General features: G+C 44.9%; 1 long non-coding RNA gene across 1 annotated transcript in view; it reads left to right on the forward strand.

Moving 5' to 3' along the window:
• The window catches only part of LOC146829619 (uncharacterized), a 431,894-nt gene that overhangs the window by 282,245 nt on the left and 123,807 nt on the right, over positions 1–25,842 (forward strand). The window contains exons 3-5 of the long non-coding RNA XR_014962024.1: positions 3,710–3,800; positions 13,504–13,608; positions 19,970–20,083. This is a non-coding gene — a long non-coding RNA (uncharacterized LOC146829619). The remainder of the gene's footprint in view (positions 1–3,709; positions 3,801–13,503; positions 13,609–19,969; positions 20,084–25,842) is intronic.

Consider the following 25,842-nt stretch of genomic DNA (forward strand, 5'->3'; position numbering starts at 1 on the left):
CCACCACACGCCGGATCGCCACACAAGAGTTGCCTTATTCCCCTCATGAACTAGCTTAGCAATCCTCCTCCCCATCTGGGGTGCGCCACACTGCGGCTACAGCATCCCCCAAGAATCATGCTCCTGGCTGTTACCTCCTGCATTAAACTTGCGGAGCCCTGTTCACCCCCCCCAACTCTAGGGCATAAGACTCCCCTCTCTTGCTATTTCACCACTGGGCAGCACCTAGAAACTGCGAATAAGACCTGACTGTGCCACTTATAAGTGCCCCCCATCCCTCTTGCCCCCGTGGGAGCCCTACGGCCCAGCCGGCCTCTTAACAATCATTTTTCATAGGCATGGAATCATTGGCCTAGGAGACCCCTAACACTTGAGGCTCACATTCGACAAGCCCAAAACGGCTGACTGTGCAGGACAATCACTGGACGTGAATGGGGACCACGGGATTGAAGGCCTCCCTTCCCCTTTAAAGGCACAGCGGCCATTATGGCCAAACTCAAGGCGGGATTCCGCACAGCTGATGCAACACCCAGACTAACCGAATGGACCGAATGGGGGAATGGCTAGACAGGCACGACACATGTCTGGACACGATGGAGGAAACAACATGGGAAATTGGTATCCCTAGAGCAGAGGTCGAGGTAAACAGGCTGACCTGGAACGTCTGGGGGCTCAACAACCAGTGAAAATGTAAGCTAGTACTCTCCTACCTGCGTCGACATCGCATTCAAATTGCTTTCCTGCATGAAACGCACCTGCCCCCACAAACATCCCCCCCATTTGCCTGGTCATGGGGAGCCCATAGATACTTTACTGAGTATAGTTCTTATTCCAAGAAGGTCTGCATCCTCATACATCACAGTCACTCATTTATCCATCATTCCACAACAGCAGATGACCAGGGCCGGTACATACTGGTGGCTGGAACATTGCTGGGAGGGAAACAGTGTTCCTTAATATCTACGCTTCTAACACCAACGACCCATCCTTTTTCAGTGGAATAGGCTCCTTCCTGGATAGATTCGACCCAGATATCATTTTTATTGGCGGCGACCTGAACCTATAGCAAAATCCTCGCTATGACACATTGGGTAACAGCTGAGGCAGCAAACACCCATCACTTCAGGCCGTCCACAACTTGCTATCCACTCTTTCGGATGCCTGGCACACGCGACTCCCCAGCACACCAGGTCACACCTTTCACTCTGCCCCCCACTCCATCGGGACACATATCAATAACTGGTTCCTCTCCACTATCCCGTCAATGGCTAAGGGACGTTTAGATAAGTCCGCTCACCCTCCCTGATCAAGCCCCAGTATTGGTACATGTTACGTTCCCTCATGCCACTGGGTAGGCGCGCAGATGGTCATTCCCAGCTTCAGCACTACTAGATGCAGCATTCCGATTCGAATTCCACACCACAATTCTCAAATACTTTGAACTTAATTCAGGCTCAGTTACACAACATTCTGTCCTATGGGACGCCTTCACGGAATATATCCATGACATTTGCATAGCTAAACAATTCGGAGTGCTATGTACCCTGCGAGGAGACCTGGCCAGAATCGAAAGGGAATTGGAAACCATTGATGTGCCTGGCAACCCTGTCCCCACACTACATAAGCAGGCATCCTCATGATTGAATTTAACAAGCTGACCGACAAAGAAGCCCTACTTTCAAGTCTGCATGGGGCAGCGTGCCGTTATGGGGAGGGAGAGTGCCCCGGGAGAACACTGAATGCCTCCTACGACCCCCAAGGGGAGCGGGACATAGTATATCCCTGTACCTCGATGATGGTACCAGTGTATCAGATACCACTGATATAATGTGTGAATTAGTCTCATTCTATAAATCCCTCTACACCTCCTAGCTCCTACCCACCTCTACAACACGGACAGCTTACTTGGAGGAGGTGGGGATGGTATGGCTTACCTTCAGACAGGCTCAATTTCTTAGTGAACCATTCTCGGTGGAAGAGATCTTCCAGGCGATAGACTCACTAGATGGAGGGAAGGCCCCTGGGCTGGATGGCCTATCTGGCAGGTTTTACAAAACTTTTAAACAAACCCTTATCCCATATTTGCTAGAAGTACATTCAGAATCCTTGGAGAAGGGGGGTACTCCCACCTACAATACACGAAGAGGCAATTGCCATCCCACCAAATGTGCATCCTACAGGTCCCTCTCACTCCTTAACTATGACAATAAGATCGTGGCTAAGGCGCTGGCGAACAGGTTATCGCTCCTATTAGAACAGATTCTCTCACCTATCCAGTCAGGGTTCATCCCCCACAGATCTACTGCGCTTCACCTCAGAACTGATTTTCAGTCCTCAACAGGGTGTCTCCATAGACGCCTCTGGCAGTAGCCCTTACAGATGCCGAAAAGGCATTCAACTCACTTGAATGGCCTAATCTTCAATCTACACTCCGTAAGCTTAACATACTTAATGGCTTTAACACGTGAATCACACTCCTATATTCCAAGCCAACAGCCTGCCTACGGGTAAACAGCTCATTTTCAGACCCTTTTGATATCTCACCCGGCACCAGGCAGGGGTGTAGAAATCAAAACCTTCTCAGGGGCTTCACTGATACACCTGGTCCTTTTAAACCAACAAACAAGAGATTGGCACAGAAGCTGTAATATAAAAGACATCTTTTTATTTAACCTCTGAAGAGGGAAAAAATGCGTCATACAGTATTCTCAAATCCCTGTATGAGACATTTTCTAAGGAGTACAGAGAACAGGGGCCTTATATACCCACACAGGGGCTGAAACAAAGGCGGTACAAGTACACATGAGAAGAGTTATGCACATAGATGGTCATACAGAAACTGCACAGTCAACAAGTAGGAGGAGTAATAAGTTGCTGACATCTGTTAGAACAGCCTGACAGTTCTATATTAGGAACAGGTGCATTCTACTAGCTAGGCCCATCTGAGCATGTGCAAGACTCTGGGAGAGGGAAACAGCAAATGGCCAGCACATAGCTAACTAAAATGGCTGCCAAGTACAAAATGGCTTTCAGCTCATGCTAAGAAATTAATGCAATCTTCAACAGATGGTCCTTTTAGCATGAGATAAAGACATTTACCATAATCCAGTAGGAAAACAGAAAATATGCACATTAGATTTTTTTCATAAATTTATCAATATCCTAATTCATTGCTAGGTGGGCATTTCTCATTCTAAATATTGTTAAGCGGTATGTATAAGGTATAAGCAGGAGTACAAAGGGAACAGAGCATTGGGTAAGGAGAGAGTAATTAATATTGTAAGAAACAGAACTATTAGCTTTCTAGTCCTAAGCAGATCCTAGAACCATCCAGTAAAAACATTTTCAAGGTTCCTATGCATTTCGGTGACCATCAATTTCAACTTCAAAATAGCCAACAGCACATATCTAATAAAAACATTTTCGCTAGACTTTTCCAGTGTTTCCTTAATTCAGCCCTAAAAGCATTAGTGCTATATATATGGCAGAGCCATTGTCTTAATAAGAGCTCACATATACCATTATTATTCAATCTGTTCATATGAGTGAACAAAAACTTGCTTTTGCCAAAAAAGTAAGCAAAACCTCTTTCTGTCCCTGCCCTGCCATTTCGTCTTTCAAAGTAAATGTTGCGCTGAGCCCTGCTAGGCTTCTAAATGTAGAACTTCGACCTTTAACCTATTCACAGCTGTTCCATCTTGTGTGCAAGGTTTTCATGCAGTTTTACCAATTCAAAGTGACCCTGGAGACAGAGAGCGCAACAGCAACCCACTCTATTCCTGTCTACCAGCAATTCAGAGGTAAGCTTAATAACTTCTGCCAGTTTTTTTTGTACATATTTATATTTGTAAGCAGTGTGCTGAGTGCTTGTGTAGCAGTATAGATGTCAGCTATTCATTCTATACTTACAAATGTGCATGTACTGGAGCCTAAGGCAGTTTAAAAGCTGCTCTGATTGGAATAACCTAATTTAAATAGTGAATTTTACTCAATTTCGACTTTGATGTTTGGGGCACTTAAAAATGAATATCCTACAATGTTTTTGCATAATAGTCATCCCCAGAATGTCCTCTACATATCCCAGAGATGTGGCATCAGAAATGTATATTGTATACCCTTCTAAAAATAAGTTTTGTACGCCTGGGTAAAGTGACATTTCACATGTAAGTGACCCCCTATTGCTGTATAGCACGGTTTAAATTCAATTTAGATGCTAGGAGGTCACAGCATCATTATTAGGCATTATAAATATTAAAAAACGAATTTAATGCACCTATTTTAAATAACATTTTTTATATAATCAAAATATTTTTTTATTTTTTTTATAAATCCAATCATTTTGATGAATCCACATATGAAAAGCAAGCTGCATCCCTTGCCTATCCTATTTAAACGCATTCATTCATAGCCCTAAGCACAGAAACCTAATTTGAAAATCTGCGCCACTTTTAAAGGACAGTCATTATTATTTAACATCAAAAAACACTCTTATCCTTATTTAAAAAGGCATTAAGAAAAGAAATCCCTACTGTCAATCTGTCCTCTGTTTATCAAAAATAATGAAACTATATTTCTAACTTTTAAAACAGCAGTCTGAAATGCAGGATTTTACACCGTGTTTGCACTGACTTAAGGGGTAGTCGACTTCAGCTGTTTTCTTTGTGTGGCCTGGAATCAGAAATACCCACGTGCTTACACAGCTGCTTGACAGGTAAAGGCGTCAAAGTCACACGCCTTTCAAGTCAGCCTTTTGAGCTAGCACAAATCTGTCGTTCTGTAATGTGTATTTAGTTCAGCAACAACCAACTCACTCAGATAATGTGAATGCCTTTTAATACCTAATACAGAAGGATAAATGCTATGACATTTTGTATCTTAATTTTATCTATTGCAAAACACACAATTTCGTTTTTTGAAGCTTTTTTATTCCTATTCAATGTGGATTCTAATTTTATCTTTAACATTGTGGCAATCTCCACACATGTATAGTGTCTTACTCTGTCAATTTAATGATAGCGTGCAGCTATTTAGCATATATTATATAATTCATTGCTGGATTATTTTAAAATATTTTTATTTTAATGATATTTTGCATAACAGAATGATGACAAAAAAAAACATTGAGCTCATTCCAGACATTTTCAAAACGGTGTCATACACATAATACAGGGCACTTAAGGCTAGCCATTCTTGCACCAAGAGCGCAATCGCTACTTACTCACACAAGTACCACTAATGACAAACCACAGACATTTAAACACACATTTAACCCACAGATCAACACTTAAGACAGAAACAAAAGACAGCCCAAAGACTGTACTTAAACCAAACCATTTGTAAATACTAGTTGTAAGTCATATTCACTAGATTTGGCTGGCAGAACACCAGGAAAAAAATGCTCTGCATATCACCACTTATGAATGTTACTAAGTGCACAGACCAGGATCCTTTCTACGTACATATTTAGTTCCTCGGGGTACTAGTCACCAAGGAAGAAATACGTTTCTATACCTAAACCTAGTTAGGTATCCCCTCTAGGGGAGCCGGCTAATTCTATACAAGTTCCAAAGGGTACCTTCAAGAAAGCAACACATTCTACGATGTGTGCTAAGAACAGGCATGCCAAAAATATTGCAGCATATACAATATTATACACAAAGTAGCACTTGACTCAAAGTGTGCCGTTCAAGTTTACAAAAGTTTCTCATTACCTGCCTAAATAAACTGCAGTTTACATATTTCCAAATTCCAAATATTGGCCAATTTCCCTACAAATCCAGAAAGCGTCGCAACAAACGACCTTACCAAGCGCAAACATCTCCAACCTGAGTGCCAAGTTCTGAGTGACCAAACGGTCATTTTTAGAATACTCACGCCAAAAATGTTCTCAGTCAGGAGTGGTAAGCAGTTGGAGGAGTCAAATCAGGAAGACCAGAAATATACTGGGCTGCAGAGACAGAATCTCAGTTTAGAGTACCTTCTTATAAGAATCCTGTTCTGCCCTCCTCAGTAGATTCCTGTCTCCCATCAAGACCACTCCCTTGGATAGCCACTTTTCTGATGAGCCTCACAGAGGGCATCAATTGTAGAAATCAAAACCTTCTCAGGGGCTTCACTGATACACCTGGTCCTTTTAAAACAACAAAGAAGAGATTGGCACAGAAGCTGTAATATAAAAGACATCTTTTTATTTAACCTCTGAAGAGGGAAAAAATGCGTCATACAGTATTCCCAAATCACTGTATGAGACATTTTCTAAGGAGTACAGAGAACAGGGGCCTTATATACCCACACAGGGGCTGAAACGAAGGCGGTACAAGTACACATGAGAAGAGTTATGCACATACATGGTCATACAGAAACTGCACAGTCAACAAGTAGGAGGAGTAATAAGTTGCTGACATCTGTTAGAACAGCCTGACAGTTCTATATTAGGAACAGGTGCATTATACTAGCTAGGCCCATCTGAGCATGTGCAAGACTCTGGGAGAGGGAAACAGCACATGGCCAGCACATAGCTAACTAAAATGGCTGCCAAGTACAAAATGGCTTTCCGCTCATGCTAAGAGATTAATGCAATCTTCAACAGGGGTGCCCACTATCATCATTACTATAAATCATAGCAATGGATCCCCTGATCAGACCCCTCCAAGAAAAACATCTATAACGTGGCCTGCGGTTTGGACATGGCCCTCTCCTGAAGTCTATGTACTCTGACAACATCACATTGTTTATTAAAACACCCCTCAGAGAATCTAGCTCCCATAATAGGAGAAATTTCCAGATTTAGAGACGTTTCTGGCTTACGGATCATTCGCGGAAATTCTGATCTTTTTCCTTTGTTGGACTGCATGACACCCCCCACAGGCGGTCATTCCATCCATTGGGCTGCGTACACTACAAAATACCTGGGGATCTACTCACAGAGTTAAGATCAAGTCATCCGCTTAAACTATAGCCCTGCTTGCTGCCCAAGTGGACCGGTGGATCCGTCTCCCCCCTTCCATGACTGGGCGTGTTGCTCTCATCAAAATGAATGTCCTCTATGGTGTTCTGTTTTTATTTATAAATATTCCTATCCCCTTGACAAATGCATTCTTTCGCCGGATCTGCAGCCTGCTAGTTCGTCTGGTGTGGGCGAACCGCAGGCCACGGATAGCCTGGGACACACTGACACTCACATGCGATCGGGCGGATTCGTTGTTCCAGATCTCCACCTTTATTACTTTGTGGCACAGGCCTAATTAACTTACCACTGGTTCCACCCAGATGCCCACCTCCTGTATAATACACCAGAGCAAGAGCTGGCGGACCCTATGCCCATTAACGTACCACTTCCACAAGGCATCTGTCAACCCCACACACGTCCAGGCGCTGTACACTACATGCTGGGCCTGGTGCAAAACTCATGAGAAAGCTAGGATTAGAGTATCTTTACTCTCCTAGACTTATTCTTTTAGAAAACCCTTGTCCCCCCCTAACCCTAATCACTAAGAAAAATTGACCTCCACACTTTTGAGCATTTAGTCCCAGAAGGACATGTTAAGACGCAATTTGACAATACTCACAAGGCAGCACCCTACTACATGGACACATTTATCCTTGTCAGATTGCAAGGTACTACATGTACGGGCATGACAACTTACCACCTGGCACCATGGTATTCCCCCCTCACGCTGCTCATAGCTGACCCTGAGGGCTCACACTTGACCGCCAAACTGTACAGAGCATGCATAGATTTAAAGGGCACCCACGATGGAGGAGACCGCCAGCGATGGGAGAAAGACCTGGGACACCCTCTATTGGACAAAGACTGGGCATATTGTTATGCGCAAATTAAACAAGTATCCCCCAACCACAGCCATAAGCTCCTGCATCTCCGATTCCTCCACAAGTCATACATTACCCCTCAGGAGATGACCAAGTATGACACAACTAGATCATCACAATGCCCTAAGTGCTAGGAGGGGGAGGCTGTTTTTGCACACATGACCTGCGTCTGCCCCTGGATCATCACATACTGGACTGTAGTATTCCAGGTGCTATCCCTCATGATATCTACAACCATTGAGTCATCCTGCATGCTTACCTTGTTGAGCAATGTTGCTGATGTACCGGTTTGCTACCACAGATTCTTGGCTTTTGTTGGCTAAGAGAGAGATTGTGATATACTGGGGTAGTTTGGTTCGCCCCACTAAGGAGGCATGGCTCCATAGCGTGACATACTGCGACACACAGAGCTAGATATATACCACACTCCAACCTCCCACCATGGTGCAAGGGTGCCTGTGTTGTCAGCAGGGTTGTTTATGTGCAGGAAAGGGCATCTTTAGAATGCAGCACACATGAAAAAAGGAATAAATGAGGAGAAATAGATGTTTCTCCTCTTTGCTCCTCCCCTGTGGAGGCGTGAGGTTTTGGCACATCCCCATATTTACATGGTTTTGTAAATTGGGGGAAGTGTCAAAATCTATGGGTTTTGCATGGGAACACCCACCACAATGCCCATGGAATGCCTCCCTAATGTAGAGTAAGGCTACGCAGCGATTTGCATTGCCTTTCCTCACTCCATATCTATGAGGCAATTCAAAGCCACACACAGTGGCTTTGCATGACCTCATAAATATGATTTTGCATATTGCGCAACTGAAGCATCACTAAAAGTGATGCTATGGTGGCACGAGGGGCTCATAAATATAACCTTAATTCTTTACAGGGGCAGGATGGTTCACAGCTTTCTTTATGTTCTTTGTTATATTCACAAATCTCAGGAGAACTTTCCGAAGTTCCATCTTTTGCTGATTTGACTAACAACCCAGATATGGATAACAAATCTGTAGTAACTGCGCAGACATGTACTGTAGTTTCATAGTTCCTTTATTTCTAATACACCTTCTTCATACAGTAACCGCCAGCAAGTGTCCAACAGCAACTGCTGTTTCCTAGAACACAGCTGGGCTAACATTCCAATTACATCATAAGGTGCACAGGTAGACCCATTACATAGGACATCACCACACATCTTCCCTCTTATCATAACAAGAAATTACAATACAAAAATATATTCAAAAACAAGCAACACATTTGCATCATAGGCGTACAGAATGAATAAAAAGATCATGAATGGGTAGCATAGATACATTTAAACACAAGCAACATCTTTGAATCATAGATGTACAGAATGAATAATAAGATCATGAATGGGTAGCATAGATAAATTGCAAACACAAGCAACACATTTGAACCATAGGTGTACAGAATAACCAATAAGATCATGAATGGGAAGCATGGGTAGCATAGGTAGGGCAGTCGACCTTACACAAGCTGCCTTTACTCCAAATTCTTCCATCGCTCAATTGAACAACAGGATTATTCACTTTAACCACCTTTTGAGGTTGGGAAAATGTACTTTCCCCTTTTTTATGTGACGATACTTCCGAACCACCACCCAATCATCACAACTCAAATCCAGCTCCTTGACTCACTTCCTGTTGTCATAAGCCATCTTATTTTGTCTCTGGGACTCCATCGCTTTTGCAGACATATGATCACTATCTACCCACACTTGTTTTTTTTATTTTAACACAGCCACACAGGTGATTCCTTCATTGCAGGTTCCCTGCCCTTGAAAGCCACAAATGGAGACACCTCCACTCACAGACTGTGGCGTTACTCTATGAGCCCAAACCATTTTGTCCAACTTTTTCTTCCATGCAAGGCCATTAGCCAAAGACAAGTGGATATTCTCCATGATGGCCCTTTTGACCCTCTCCACTAATCCATTGGCCTGTGGCCTAAATAATGCCACTCTATCATGCTTAATGCCAAAACTCTCAAGGAAATTCGTTATGACTGTGGAAACAAGCTGCACACCATTATCGGAGACTAGTACTTTGGGAATTCCTTCCTCCAAAAATATTCCCTTCAAAAATTCCACCGTACTCCGACTCGTGGTCTCTCTTAACCACAAACCACTTGCTATGGTAATCCACAACAACTGCCAAAAACCTGTCTCTCACACCCAACCTGTCCACAGGACCAACAAAATCCAAAGCCAATTTCTCCCAAGAATGAGTAGGAAGTTCTATGCACTCCAATGGAAGTTGCCTAACTACCTTGCATTTTTTTCTATTGCTACAGGCAACACAGTCACCGACCACTCTCTCAACCTCCTTGTCCATTTTTGGCCACCAAAAAGACTGTCTTAACCTTCTCTTCACTCATCTTCTTTCCAGATGACCTTCATGAACAATATTCACAATCCTACTACTCAACATCCCTGGAGGCATGATTCGGCTACATCGCAAGATCTTGTCCCCATGAACACTCAATTAATTTCTGAACACTACATATTTTTTCAGGGACTCATCAAGAGTATACGACTCTTGCCATCACTTGGTAATCAAAATCTTTAATTGCTTGTATTCATTATCATTCAGAATAGCATCGTTCCACTCCTCTTGTCCCAAAGCCAACTCTTCACCAACAGTACTGGCAACCAGGTTGTCCAAGAAGAAAACATCATCTTCTTCAGTCACAGGCAAACGAGACAAACAATCAGCCACCAAGTTTTTGTTTCCCCTGACAAATTCCACACTAAAGTTTAGGTCAGCTGCAGACAACAACCACCTGGAATGCATGGAGTGACACTGCCTTCAAGTCCTCTACCACACTTAAACACATGTAGCAATGGTTTGTGATCGGTCTTAAGTATAAAGGGCAAAACCCATAGAGGGTACCTGAAATGGTTCATGCCCCAACAGCAAGCCAATGCCTCCTTCTCAATGGCTGAATATGACAATTCAGCCCCTTGCAGTTACCGTGAGGCAAAAACAATAATCTTTTCCTCATCATGCACTTTCTGCATCAAAACAGCGCCCAATCCCACATTACTGGTATCAGTTGTCACAGTAATCTTTTTTGTGACATCAAAATGTCCCAATGTAGGGCCAGCGGCAAGAAACTGTTTGATAGTAGTAAATGCATCTTCACAACTTGTTCCCCACACATACTCTGCCCCTTTCTTCAACAAAACCCTCATAGGTTCAACCACATCAGCAAAGTTGGAGATGAATTTGGAACAATACTCTGCAAGGCCTAAGAAATACTTAAATTGTTCCTTGTCCTCAGGCCATGATGTGTCCACAATAGCTTTCACTATGCTTTTCTGGGTTTTAATGCCTTCCACGGAGATCTCATGACCCAGATAACACACCTGCTCCCTCCGCAACTGCCATTTTTCCCTCTTTACTGGCAGACCATGACTTCCTATTCTCCTTAACAACTCTTTCAGCAATTCATCATGTTCCTCCCCGGATTTTCCCACCACCAATACATCGTCTTGAAAGCACAACATATTCTGCATTCCAAGGAAAATCTTTTGCATAACTTTCTGGAAAACCGCAGAGGCAGACGCTAAGCTGAAGGCACCTAGCAATTATGATATGCACCAAGAGGAGTTACAAACAAAGTTAGTGGCCTGTACTCTGGATGCAAGCTCACATGGTGGTAGGCTGCTGACATATCAAGAATGCTGAATACCTTACCACCACCCATTACACTCAACATTTCTGTGATATTTGGTAACGATTTTAGATCCACCCAAATATTCCTGTTTAAATCACAAAGATCAACGCACAGGCGAATTTTATTTTCCCCCTTTGGGGTAATCACAATAGGAGCCAGCTACTCTGACGATTCTAGAGGCTCAATGATCTTTTCCTTCAGCAACTTATCCAGTACGTGCTGAAGTGGCACTCTCATAAGAAAAGGTATGGGTCTCACTTTATGGACTGATGGAACTGCATTTTTCTTTAGGATTATTTTGTGAGTAAAACCTTCCAGCTTTCCCACGTGATCAGTAAATACATGTGGGAAAGACAGGACTAACTCCTCACCCCATGTCGTATCAGCATCTTGTTTGAGCGGCACACTCACATTCACAGGTTCTACAGTCCCGACAGTTCCAGTAGAATTTGGGTCCAAAATAATGTTTAAATCATGTTGATGACGCCACCCCCAGAGATCCGACCCCTCTTCAGTTACATAAATTCTCCCATGCACACTGTTATCCTTAAAAAATATATCCATCCATCTCACATCAATGATATTGATTCTCCTTCCGCCATACCCTACTGCTTTGCACATGAGACGGTAACAGATCTCCAACCTCCCCTTTGACAACATCTGCATAGGTCTCTTTGGAAATCAGGGTAAATAGGCTTTGTGAATCCGCCAACACTTTGACCTGTGCAGTACCCAAGAAAATGGTGCAATGATGCTTCTCTAATGCTCCTGTGCTCTCCATTTTCACTCCCTGTGAACTACCACTCCCTTGCACTGTAGAACTCTCAACCTCATTTATAGTTAAGATAATCTCATGTTGTATTTCCTCAAACTTCTTTACCACCTTTACAATAGAATCTTGCACCCTGCCTTTTGACCTGCAAATCGTTGCTCCCTGCCCCTTCCTTACACAAGCTCTACATGTTATACTTCTCGCAGCACACACAAAACTGGAGGAAATGTGCCCCAGAGCAACACACCGGTAGCACATTATCTTCCTCCTCTCTTCCACTCTGTTATGCACTGCTTGTGTGGGTTTGGGTTTAAAGTTCAGCTTAGCTTCCTTAACCTCAATCAAAGATGACTCCTTCCCAGAAGCTTTGACACTTAATTTGCTCATGTAGATTTATTTCATCCACACCGCAGTGTGTTCTATACTCCTAGCAATTTGTATGGACTCTTCTAATGTAGGGTCCAGAGACAAGAGCTTTACTTTTACCCTCCCATTATATGTACACCGCAATATCTGATCTCGAATAGGGGTTTCAGACAAGTTTTGTAATTTGCGGGTCACTGCCAACCCACGTAATGTAGCAACATAGCTCATTACATCTTCATCATGACCCTGTACCCTGGAAAATAATTTGTGTCTTTCAAAAACCACGCTCCCTTTAAGTGTGAAGTGTTTTTCTAACATTTGTAAAGACATCCCATATACAATCATGGGTTGTCCGGTTCCCATCCCCAAAGACTCTTATGGGAGATCATCACAAATCATACGTCTCTCTGCCCCCATATGATGAAGCAATATCACTTGCCTTCTTAAAGGACCATACTTATCTCCACCAATGGCTAGCATGGAGGTCAACACAATGTTCTTCCACCTTTTCCATGGATTGACAGGTTGCCCAGGGAGCGGTAAAAAACCCGAGGGAGCTGACATGCTTTGTTCTGCCACTTTCACAGGGAAAACAACAAAGTAAAATATGAAATTACCCCAAAAAATTGAAACAACAAACTAAAATAATGAGTTAAAACAATTGTATAAAATAATAGCAATGTACTGCCATCTCAAATCCAAGTGTACATGTTCAAGTTTAGATTGTTTCAAAAGTACGATTTGTAGTTTGTAGTCCTCTCTCTATGTGATATAATCCTCTGTGTAAATCTATGCATTTAGTCCTACCAATGAGTAGTCCTATTTTTATGCAAATGCAGATGCACGTGTGATGTGTGACTCAGGAGCTGAAACAGGAATGCAGGATGCAGTGATTGCAATAGTAAGCAAGAAGGAGCGTCGCTATCGTTGAAACTCAAGATGAGGTAAGTTTAGCACTGGGTTCGCTTGGGATGACAGCGCAGCACAGAGCCACACCAGCTCTTTAGCACTTGAGGGGCAATCGTAAGAGACAAAAGCGTCCAAGTTGATCTAGCGCGAGCAAGCGCTCGAGAAAAAGGCCGCGCCAGCACTCAAAGAAAATTTGTGAATAGAAAAGAGCGCTCAAGTTGATTGAGCGTGCGCGAACGCTCGAGATGAAGGCTCCACCAGGGCTCGAGCGCACAGCCTAAAACAGAAGTGGAGAAGGCCAGAGCTGCCACACACAGTTTTATAGCAGTTATGTTGCAATAAAAGTCAATAACAGGTGAAATGAGGCAATTTCAAGACTCAGGGACCCAGAAGTAGACTCGCTTGACTAACGGAGATGATTACAGTTTCCCAGTCGTTGAGTATGGTTCTTGCCACTTTCAAGCTATCCCAGCTTTTAATTACTGTTACAGCCTTCCACTCTCAGGACATCAAAACGTTTAAGTTGAAAGATTCTCGCGTCCCGCGGGGTAGTATGGAGATAAACTCACAGTTTGAAGTACAGCTTTTCTTCAGCACCGTTCAATACCAGATCCGGCGCTTTTCCAGGGGTGGAGGTTATTCACTAGTAGCTGCCCTCTGTGCAGCATTGTAAGTCACTCATTGCCAAAATCTGTATTAACTGCGCAGACATGTTAGGTAGTCCTTTATTTCTAATACATCTTCATGCAGAAACCTCCAGCAAGCGTCCAACAGCAACTGCTGTTTCGTAGAACACAGCTAGGCTAACATTCCAATTACATCAAAAGGTACTCAGGTAGACCCATTACATAGGACATCACCACAAACACTCTGAGAAGGATTGGTGCTAGAGTCTCTATGATATTTTGTGACTATTATTTTAATTGATAGGTTATAATTTTTTGAGCAAATTATTAGAGGGAGATGATGTGGTATTGATTAATTTATTAAAAGTATTAGGAATTGTATGTGCTCTATATTAACTGTAAGTTTTACCTTCCATTGTTCTTTTTGGACAGCAGATTCCATGTCCTGTATTGTAGAATGGCTGCACTGGAGATGCTCCGTTTGACAGTCGTTGGCCACATATATATAGAATTCGAACATTGGATTGTGAGCGCTCCATTGAAAACAAATTAGAACATTCTGCCCTCTAGGGGTGGAATGTTCTAATAGCCTTAGAGCCCTCCGTAGCGGGCCCTACCGGTCATTAAAAGCCCTTGCCTTTCACGCTGGAGCAGGCCTTTGGTGGCTGGTACAGCCCGCTAAGTTGAGTTCTAAGGCTATAATAAACCACTTTATCTGATACACTGTGATTGGTGTGACCATTCAACATAAAGGATGGTGTGGTAGCACACTTTTATTTACAGACAGCACATTTTCCATTGAAATGGCAATACATTTGCAGAGACATGCAGTTGTACCGATAAAGCTATAAAGGGAACGCAAGTTAAAATATGGAAATTGGGTTTCAGTGAATATTTATCATTTATGCATCACCAAGTAAAGTGTCTTAATTTGTTTTCATCCTATTAAAATCTTTTTTTTTCTATCACACTCTAGAATTACAAAAAATATGCTTCATTGTGCGTTCCTAATTTCTGATATTTTGAAATAATTGCATAGTTTGTTTACAGACAGTTATATTTTATTGTGTTGAAAAACTTACATCCTGTTGCCTATTTATGCACATTCCCTTTCACCCCGAATGATTGACACATAGTTCAGTTTAGAAAAGCGCCTCAATTTTAATTTAAAGACAAGTAAACACTAATCTCCATGTTAAAGGAATAAGCAGAGTTTTTTTCAGAGAAAACACAGCCCGACCTTTGACCTTTTTGTTGAACGCTCATTAAAAGAGACAAAAAAAAACCGCATCTTTATTGCTCAGTCACCTTCTGAACCAGAGGATGATTATTTTGGGGGTGCTGCGGCATATAACTACATTAATTACCTTTGCCAATTCAAGCTAATTAACTGTATTGTTTTATTTCTTTTCTTTAATGAACTAGACCTTTTGAAGTACACTTTCGTGGAAAACCTTCCAATGCCCTTTAAAAATAAAATCTGATATCATGTGCTGTGTACGTGTAACAGGGAACATCTCACTGAGTATCTTTGGAATCAGGCCTGGACTGAGAACGAAAAGCAGCCCTTGCAAAAATGTTAAAACCAGCCCGCTCCCTTCACCTCCTTGAGCAGTCACTCTCTCTGTTCATTCATCCATCCATCCATCCATCCAACCATCTCTCTCTCCTCTTCTCTCCAATATCTTTGATCGCTTTCTCTCTACCCCCCTCCCTTCTCTCTATTTTTTCATCCATTTGTCTCCCCCTCATCCATGCTCGCTTTATCTCTTTCCATCCATCTCTCCCCTTCTCTCTTCTCTCTCTTTGTCTCCCTTTCCTTCCATTTCTCTCCTTCTCTCCTCTGTCTCTCTTATTGTTTTCTCTCTACATCCTCCTTTCCCCTCGCCCTCTCCTTCTCTCTTTTTTTCCATCATCTCTTTCTCTCCCCTTCTCTCCACCCTCTCTGATCCCTTTCTCTGCTCCTCCCTCTCGCCTTTCTCTACCTCTCCCTTCCCCTCTGTACCTCCCCCTCACTTTCTCTCTCTTTCCGTCCATCCATCTCACGTCCTTTCTCTCCACCCTCGCTTTCTCTCTACTAGCCCCTCCGCTGTCTCATTCTCTCTCTCATTCTATCAATTTCTCTCCCCCTCAGCCATGCTCCAGCTCTCTCTCTCTTTCCCTCCATCCATCCATCTCTCCCCTTCTCTCCTCTCTTTATGATCACTTTCTTTCTACCTCCCCTCCTTCCTCCCTACCCCCTCTTTCCACCATCTCTCTCTCCTCTGTCTCTGATCACTTTCTCACTACGTTGCCCTTCCTCTCTCTCTTTCCATCCATCTTGCTCCTTGTTTCCTTCATCTCGAATCGTTTTCTCCCGCCCCTTCTCCTACTTTAATTCTATCCATCCATCTGTCTCCTTCTTTCCTCCCTCTCTGATCTCGTTCTCTCTACCTTCAGCTCCCCCTCTCCTTCTCTTTCTCTTTCCACTGTCTCTTTCTCTCCCCTCCCTCTCTACCTCTCTCCTCCTCCCTCTCTTGAAGCCCCCCTCCTGCCTGTTCAGTGACCCTGCAGGAGCTGGAGAGAGGCTGCGGCACCAGGAGAGGCCTCCAAGGGCTCCGACCCACTGGGGAAATTCCCGGTGAAATAAAAGGTCAGCCCGTCCATGTTTGAAATTGACTGTGGAGATGCAATCATTATCCATTTTGTAAATTGCACTGACGCTCTTTCCACAGAATGCAAATTCTAATTGGATTGTAAACATTACGTTTTACACAAAATGAATTCTTAATGATATGCAACTCGTTATGATCGCCTTTCAAGCTGCCAAGTTATCATTTTTATATATAACGCAAAAATGAATATTTAGCATAAATTCCACATGGTACTCCAAGATAAAAAAAACGACAAATATCGGAAATATCATACTCCAAAAGATGAATTATATTCATGTTTTTGAACACCTTATGTACTTATCGAAGCTCGCTCTTTACCAAGCCCATGGGACCAGGTGAATGCGCCTCAGTGGTGCGGTTGAGACAAAGTGCTGCATAATAGCCGCCCATGAATAATCGGAGTGATTCCCAGAAGGAAGAGACCAAACATAAAATGCAAGCTGGAGTCACATCAAGAGTGTTTGCACAATGCCACAGTGATGAGCAGGCTCACAGTAAGACACTGCATGACATTGGAGCCTCAGAGTAGGGCTGGCAACAAAAGCCATCCAGAACAAAGAGGACATTTTGTACAAAGCCTAGCTGAAAGATGGTTAACCCATAACTGTAGATATGCTTTTGTTAATGGACATATTCTGTCAAATATGGTTTGCTTCTATATCATACGTGATGGATGTATAAACATAGAATACAAAAGCTATTGATTTTCTAGTCAACCTCATGAACTCACATAGCCGGCAAAGCCAGTACGTGGCCTCAAATGGTGACCTAGCTCCCAAGAAGATAAGTCATCGCTCTACCCCATTGCCCATTGCCACTATCAAGTACCGCAGTACCGGACCCACTCTTTTTTGATGGGCAAAGGGCATTATTTAGAGATTGGCAGACAGGGTACTCCATTGCAAAAGAGGCAGAGTAGTCTGTTGGAGCACAAAACTGCAGAGGAACACCAAGAGAGGCAAGCTATGTAAATACCTTCAATGCAGTGGGCCGGATTCACAAAGGGACTTCTGACTCGTAAAGTTAAGAGTGCGAGTCTCCACACTCGGGCAGAAACTCTGCATTGTAGTGCTCAGTGCCAGATTCTACCCGGAGTGCATAGACTTAGCCCTCATAACTTTGAGTCAGAAGTCCCTTCGCGAATGCGCCCGATTCACGAAGGGAATTCCCACTCATAAAGTTATGAGTACGTATCTTCACACTCGTGTGGAATCTCTGCACAGCACTGCTCAGTGCGAGATTCTGCCCGGAGTGCGAGACTCAGCCCTCATAACTTTGAGTCAGAAGTCCCTTCGCGAATGCGCCCGATTCACAAAGGGAATTCCCACTCATAAAGTTATGAGTACGTATCTTCACACTCGTGTGGAATCTCTGCACTGCACTGCTCAGTGCGAGATTCTGCCCGGAGTGCGAAACTCAGCACTCATAACTTTAAGAGTCCCTTAGTGAATAGGGCCCTGTATCTGCTGTGGTCATGGGCAAGGCAGATCTGCAAGGAAAGTTGAGCACCCTGAGTTGGAGGATCATGATTCCAGGATTGGGGCCCCAAGTCCATTTAGAGGAAGCTGAAGAGGGGGGCAGGAATCATGCAACTTGCACTCTTGGAAGCAGAAGGGACTGGACATAGAGGACATGGCTGGTATTGCGTGTATGGTAAGTGGAAGATACAACATTAAGGAGATAACACTGGTTCACATTGCTGCTATATTTCAGAGCTACTGGCCTACACTCCAGTGTCTCACACACACAACTGACCCCCATAAGTTTAGCTTAACTCGATAAAGCATGAGCAAATTACATTCATGGCCTCTAGGTGCAGTAGAAAATGATTTGGAGGTCCTGTTGGTGTTCATATACAACTGACATTTACAAAAAGGTTCAAATCCACTGCTGTGACAATATTTGCACATGGTCATGTTATGCACAACTTGCCCCGTTTCCGTGCTTATACACATTCACCATGCACAACACAAACCGAATTGCAAATTCCGTTTCCCATCAAAATTAAAATAAAATATGCAGCCTATCAATTAATAGGTAAGAGCCAGAGAGGTATGCATTTGTGATCAGCATTTTTTGTGCATATCAACCCTTAGTCCTATAAATAATATGCACACAGCCTATCAGAGGGGCATAAGAGACTATGACACAGAGAAGGTGGCATGATGGTGAACATCTGACTCCTACTACATTGCATTTGGCAGGAGGCAGTGCTGCATCTCTGAATGGGGGAATAGGCATATACTGAGATAACAAGCACCACCGATCTGTAAGCCATGGTACATCCGACTGCAGCTCCCATGATAAGTGGCACCGAAGTTGTAGGCAACAGTAGACTAGTTCTCAAGCCTGTTGAGATGGGGAAAGTTCACCTGCATGGCCCTTGAGGGCATGCACCCCTGCTTCCAATTCACCATTGCACACTGTTGCTTTTGTGACCCATGCTCCGGAGCTCATAACAATCATAGATGTACACTGGAGGTACCTCTTTCGACAGGGATTGAGATGCAGAGCAAGGCTCTGCTCTTGAAGGGCACACCATATGCACCTTCCATTGGATGAACGTGATTACTGCCAGCTCACTGGGCAGTGGAGAACTGATAGTGGCAGCAATTACATTCTCTTGTGGGACAGGCCATTTTACCTATCACCTTTTAGAAAGAGGTCCACTGGCCTCTCGGGTATTAGTAAATTGGACTGCAGTTCCCTGCAACCAGGTCCTTCATCCGTACATGTGGAGCAGGGATGTTGCATGCGGGTGCTATTTAGTGTGTAGATGATGCTAGTATAGAGCGCATGTGACACATGTGGCCATCATGCACTGAGATTAATTTTATATTTGCCACATACTAGTGACACCTGAAATGGAGGTTTGGAGGGAGAGTTCAAAAGCAGATGTGAATTGTAAGGTTCCTCCAGGACATTTCAGGAATACTATGTAGTGGGTCACACTTAGGAGGGTTAAGTGAAGGAGACAGAGGGTAAATTTCTAGCTAGGAAGATTTGCCCTTGCCTTTTCCTGGATCAATATCATCTGGGAGGACAACCCCACATCGTTTTTAAATAGTTCAACGGTGAAGCCTCCCTAGCTTTTGAACTATTGTTTCACCTTACAGGAGAATCCCAGCTCCACTCCAAAACCCTGATCTCACCCTGTGACAAAGACTTTGGATGGACCAGCCAGAGTGGAACAAACAAAAGGGCATAACTACCCAGTACAGGTCTCAGAGGTGAGTGCTGGAATACACAATTACTGTCTACTACTTTAGTATATGAATGGGGCAGAAAATATCTGTACGTGTGCCAAGATTTCTCCACCAGAATCTGGAGTCCCACACCAGTGGTGACCCAGAAACTCTTTTCTGCTCCAGCGTTGTAGTGATCAGTGTTAACTGCCCTCGGCAGCTTCAGGACCAGAACCTGTGGAAGGTCGACAGTCTGCCAGGAGAAGAAGCCTTGGAACTTGCTATAAAGGAATAAGCTGACCAGCTAGTAAGGAGGGTCATTCTATTTTTACATTATAAGAAATAAACCCCCTACAAAGAGGATTTGTACCTTGAAAAACAATAAAAAGTGATACCTGGCCTCCTTGACATGGTTGCCCAGCCAGCATAACTTTATCTCCAAAGGTGCTCTTACAATGTCAGAGGAAACACTTTCAGTGAAGATTCCACTTGCAGTGCAGATTCTTCATCAACATGCCAGGGAATTCTAAATTTGGGATGGGGCTTGTTAGACCTGGCATCCTTGGCGTGGTTTTCCCTGACTTTTTGCCTCTACCTCCTGTGTTTTTGATGCTGTGCTGGATTTCGTTTTTGCTGTCTTAGATGCTTTGAGCACTTTGCCACTGCTGACCAGTGTCAAAGTGCATATGCTCTCTGTGTAAATTGATATCTTGACTGGTTCTCCCTGATAGGCATATTTGTTTTACCAGTAGGTCCCTGATAAAGTGCACTAAGTGTGCCAGGGCGGGTAAATCAAATGCTACTAGTGGGCCTGCAGCAATGATTGTTCCACCCACATGAGTAGCCCTGAAAAGATGTCTCAGGCCTGCCACTGCAGTGCCTGCGTACAGTTTGTTAGCTGGCATGTCGACCTGGCCAGTGCACACACTTACCAGGCCTACCCTTCCCTTTTCTTACACGTAGGACAACCCTATGGTAGGCCCAAGGTCCCCCCCGGGCAGGGTGCAGCTAGAAGTTTTTACCCAGAGGAGCTGGAGGAGAACCAAAGGGTTAGAGATCACGAGTTAGAAGTCATGAGGGTCAAGATGAAGCAATTGGAAAAGGAGAAGGAAAAGATGTCAGAGGAAAACAATAACCCTCGTGCCTAGGAGGAAAAGAAATTGCTTTTGGCTCATGAGTTGAGCATGAGGGAACTGGACATTAAGGCAAAATAAGTGGAGTCCAGTTCAAATTTTAGCAACGCACAGCCAGTGCAAGGGGGCAAGGTGTACATACCCAAGGACTTAGTGCAGAATTACCAGAAGTGTGATGATATTTATGCATGGTTTACGGCATATGGGATAGCCTTGAGAATGAATGAGGTTCCTGAGAAGAATTGGGGGTGGGCCTGTGGAAACACTTTGAAGCCTCTGGGAGGGACACCCTACCACCTTTAGAGCAGGCAGGTACCCTGACCTATGCCCATAGAAAGGAGGCTTTATGCCTCAGGTATGGTCTCACCCCAGAGCAGTACAGAGAGAAGTTTAGGAACTTCAAGAAGCTTGATTCAAGTACTTGGGTTGAATATGTGAACATGTATACGCGTGCACTGGAAGGTTGGATAAAGGGCAGCAAAGTAACTGATTACCAGGGGTTGTGCAACTTAATTAGTTGGGAGCACTTGAGTAGTCTGTGTGTTCCAGAGCTGCACCAGCATCTATTGGATAGTAAGCTAACTGATCCCAGGGAGCTTGCTAAGGAGGCGGACCGCTGGACTAGCACCAGGGTCCACAAGGAGATTGTGGGTAACCCAGCCAAGGGTGGGCAGGGTCCCCAGCAGAAGAGTGGGGGGACAAGGGTAACCAAAAGGAGTTCTCTAAAGGGCCCAAAACAGTTCCCAGGGTAAGGAGTCTCAGCCCCCCAAACCTAAGGTGTGCTGGCCCCCTAAGGGCAGGCACGACAACAGGGGTACCCCCAGGTGTTATTCATGTAATCAGGTGGGCCACATTGCTAGAGATCCCTAGTGCCCCAACGCACCCTAGCACCAACTGGTGCTCCGTCACTGGGATTAGTGGATGTAGCGCTGGGGAAGGAATTGGTTCCTAGAAAGAGGGGAGCAAGCAGTTATGACCCTTGTCTCTTTAGGAGACAGAGAGATGGTCTAGGAGTCCTACCTGCCTAAGAACACTAAGAAATACAGGCAGTGGGTGACCATCAATGGGAGGAAGGTGGAGGCTCTGAGAGACACAGGAGCCAGTGTGACATCTGTCAGGTGTCAATGGGTGTCTGAAGAGCGGGTTATTCCCAATGTACTTCACCCTGTGGCTGCAGTCGACAACTCTGAGCGCTTATGTAAGATGGCGCTAATTCCCTTAGAGTAGAGAGGGGTCTTAGGTTCCTTAAAGGTCGTTGTTAGTCCTTCCATGCCTGTAGACTGTCTGCTTGGAAATGACCTGGAGAGTTGATCATGGAGGAAGGTGGAACACCAGGCTCATTTGGAGATGTTGGGTCTGCCTGAGTGGGTCTGTGTGACCACTCGGTCAATGGCAGCCAGTAGGGGTAATCAAGAGGACCTGGAGCCTGAAACAGTGGCCCAGGTGCCTGCCAGGAAGAGGAAGGGCAGGAGCCATGGGAAACCAGCCCCAGGAGTTTCCACGGTCCAGGAAGAAGCAGACCTTGAGGGGGATTCCCTGGAGCCCACAGGGGAAGAGGTAGCCGAACTGGGAGACCTACCGGAACTGACCCGTTGGCAGCAGGAAGGGTGTCCCTCCAGGGAAGAGTTCTGCAGAGCGGAGATGGAGTGCCCTATTCTTATTGGTTTGCGGCAACAGGCTGAAAACCAGGCAGCAGGTGATCAGTCCGGATCACATCTGATTTACTGGGAAGATGGTTATATAGTCAGCCTAAGGTCACTGAGCCCGGTGCAGCCGGTGTGCTGGTGGTATCTGAGCGCTTCAGGACCTTCCTACTGGGTCTGGCTCATGACGTGCCTCTCACAGGACATTTGGTGTGCGACAAGACCATTCAGAGGCTTGTCACCCACTTTTACTGGCCCCAAATAAGAAGGCATGTTGGTACACATTGTAGGTCTTGTCAGACTTGCCAAGAAAGTGGCATGAGAGTAGGGAAGTGTAAGGCTCCCCTCCAACCTTTTCCTGTGGTGAGCACCCCTTTTGAGCGGGTGGGAATTGACATTGTGGGGCCACTGGAACCCAAGACAGCCTTAGGCAACAAGTTTATCTTGGTGGACCAAGCCACCTGGTACCCGGAAGCTGTCTCTCTCCGGTCAATCACAACCCCTGGGGTGGACCGTGCATTGATGGGGATTTTTTCTTGTGTGGGATGCCCCAGAGAGGAGGTCTCTGACCGCAGTACAAACTTAATTTCGAAGTACATGACATCTTTGTGTGAGGAGTGCGGTGTGGCATACACGTTCACCACTCCTTACCACCCTCAAGGGAATGGGTTGGTTGAGAGATTCAACCAAACCCTAAATGGCATGATGAATGGTCTTGCAGAACCCATGAGATGGAAGTATGACATCTTTTTGCCATGCCTGTTAATTGCATACAGGGAGGTACCCCAGAAGTCCTTAGGGTTCAGTCCCTTTGAAATACTGTACAGTCACCCTGTGAAAGGACCTCTGAGTCTGGTGAAGGAGGGTTGGAAGAGAACTCCTGGTAAGACCCCACAAGATGTGTTCAGCTATGTGCTGGCCTTCAGAAACCAGACTCAACGCTTCAAGAAACTCGCTCAGGCGAACCTAGAAGCTAGCCAGGAAGAAATGAAAAGATGGTACGACCAGAATGCCACTCTGGTAGAATTTTAACCGGGCCAGAAAGTGTGGGTGATGGCACCAGTGGAGCCTTGTGTGCTCCAAGATAAGTGGACTGATCCATATAAGGTGGTGGAGCACAAGAGTGAGGTGACCTATTTGGTTGACTTGCAGACTGCTAGGAACCCTTTGAGGGTCCTGCAAGTGAACCGCCTCAAACCACACTTTGAGAGGTCTGAAGTAACATTGCTCCTTGCAACAGATGATGGAATGGAAGAGGAGAGTAAGCCTCTTCCAGACCTCCTGTCAGCAAAGGAACATGATGGGTCAGAGGATGGGGTGAACCTCATTTCTATCCTGACCCCAGAGCAGCAGAAGGACTGTCTCCAGGTGCTGGGACAGTTCCCCTCCCTGTTCTTCCTGACATCAAGAGTCACCAATTGGTGCGTCCATGATGTGGACAGGGGACAGACTACCTGTGAAGCAGAAAGTTTACAGGGTAGCTGACAAAGTCAGGGCCAGCATCAAGGAAGATGTTTCCAAGATGTTGGTGTTAGGAGTGACAGAGTCCTCAAGCAGCCCCTGCACTAGCCCAGTAGTCTTAGTACCAAAACTGCTGCACCCGGTGCCACTCCAGAACTCTGGTTCTGTTTGGACTATCATAGGCTCAATGCGCTCATCAAGACTGTCGTGCACCTCATCCCCAGAGCTGATGAGCTTGTTGATTGGTTAGGAGCTGCCCGGTACCTCAGTACATTTGATTTAATGTCTGGGTACTGACAGATTGCCTTAACCAATGGGGCCAAAGACAGGTCTGCTTTTTCAAAACCGGAGAGGCACTACCAGTTCCGGGTTATGCCCTTTGGATTGAAGAACGCCCCTGCCACCTTCCAGGTACTGTCCGGACTGAAGGAATTCAGTTACACCTATCTTAATGACATTGCTGTGTTCAGCTCCGATTGGGAGGAACATTTGCAACACCTCTGAGAAGTGTTGAATGCTCTGCAAAGGGCAGAACTCATGATCAAGGCGAGTAAGTGCCATATAGGGCAGGGATCTGTGGTGTACTTGGGACACCAGGTAGGGAGCAGCCAGGTGGCACACCTACAAGCGAAGATTGCCACCATTCAGGCTTGGCAGCCCCCAAAAACCCAGACAGAGGTGAGAGCCTTTTTAGGTCTCACTGGGTACTACAGACAGTTTGTCAAGGGATACAGCGCCATAGTTGCCTCCTTGACAGAGCTGACTGTAAGGAAGCAGCCCAGGAAGGTGATCTGGACTGATGCCTGCCAGACCGCTTTTGATGCCCTGACATCTCCCATATGCACAGAGCCCGTGCTTAAGGCACCTGACTTCTCCAAAGACTTTGTTGTGCAGACAGATGCTTCAGAGCATGGTGTGGGAGCAGTACTCTCACAATTGCACGACGAGGGCTTGGACCAACCTGCAGCTTGCAGAGGTAGGAGGCTACTTCCCAGGGAATAGAGGTGGAGTGCAATTGAAAGGGAAGCTTTTGCTGTGTTCTGGGTGCCGAAGAAGCTAAGGCCCTACTTGTTTGGGACTCACTTCTGGGTTCAGACAGACCACAGGCCCCTCAGATGGTTGATGCCGATGAGGGGTTGAGAATCCAAAACTTTTCAGGTGGTCCATCTTCCTACAGGGAATGGACTTTACAGTGGAACACCACCCTGGTATAGAACACGCCAATACTGAAGGTCTGTCTAGATTCTTCCGCCTTATTGATGAGAACTCCCAAGAGGGTGGGTAGTTCTCCCCACTTTTCAACTGAAGGGGACACGTGTTAGACCTGGCATCCTTGGTTTGGTTTTCCTTGACTTTTTGCCTCTAACTCCTGTGTTTTTGATGCAGTGCTGGATTTTGTTTTTGCTGGCTTAGATGCTTTGGGCACTGTGTGTCTGCTGATCAGTGTCAAAGTGCAAGTGCTCCCTGTGTAAATTGATATTGTGACTGGTTCTCCTGATTGGCTTATTTGTTTTACCAGTAGGTCCCTAGTAAAGTGCACTAAGTGTGCTAGGGCGGGTACATCAAA

Source organism: Triturus cristatus, chromosome 5_2, assembly GCF_964204655.1.
Source record: "Triturus cristatus chromosome 5_2, aTriCri1.1, whole genome shotgun sequence".
Classification (NCBI taxonomy): Eukaryota; Metazoa; Chordata; class Amphibia; order Caudata; family Salamandridae; genus Triturus; species Triturus cristatus.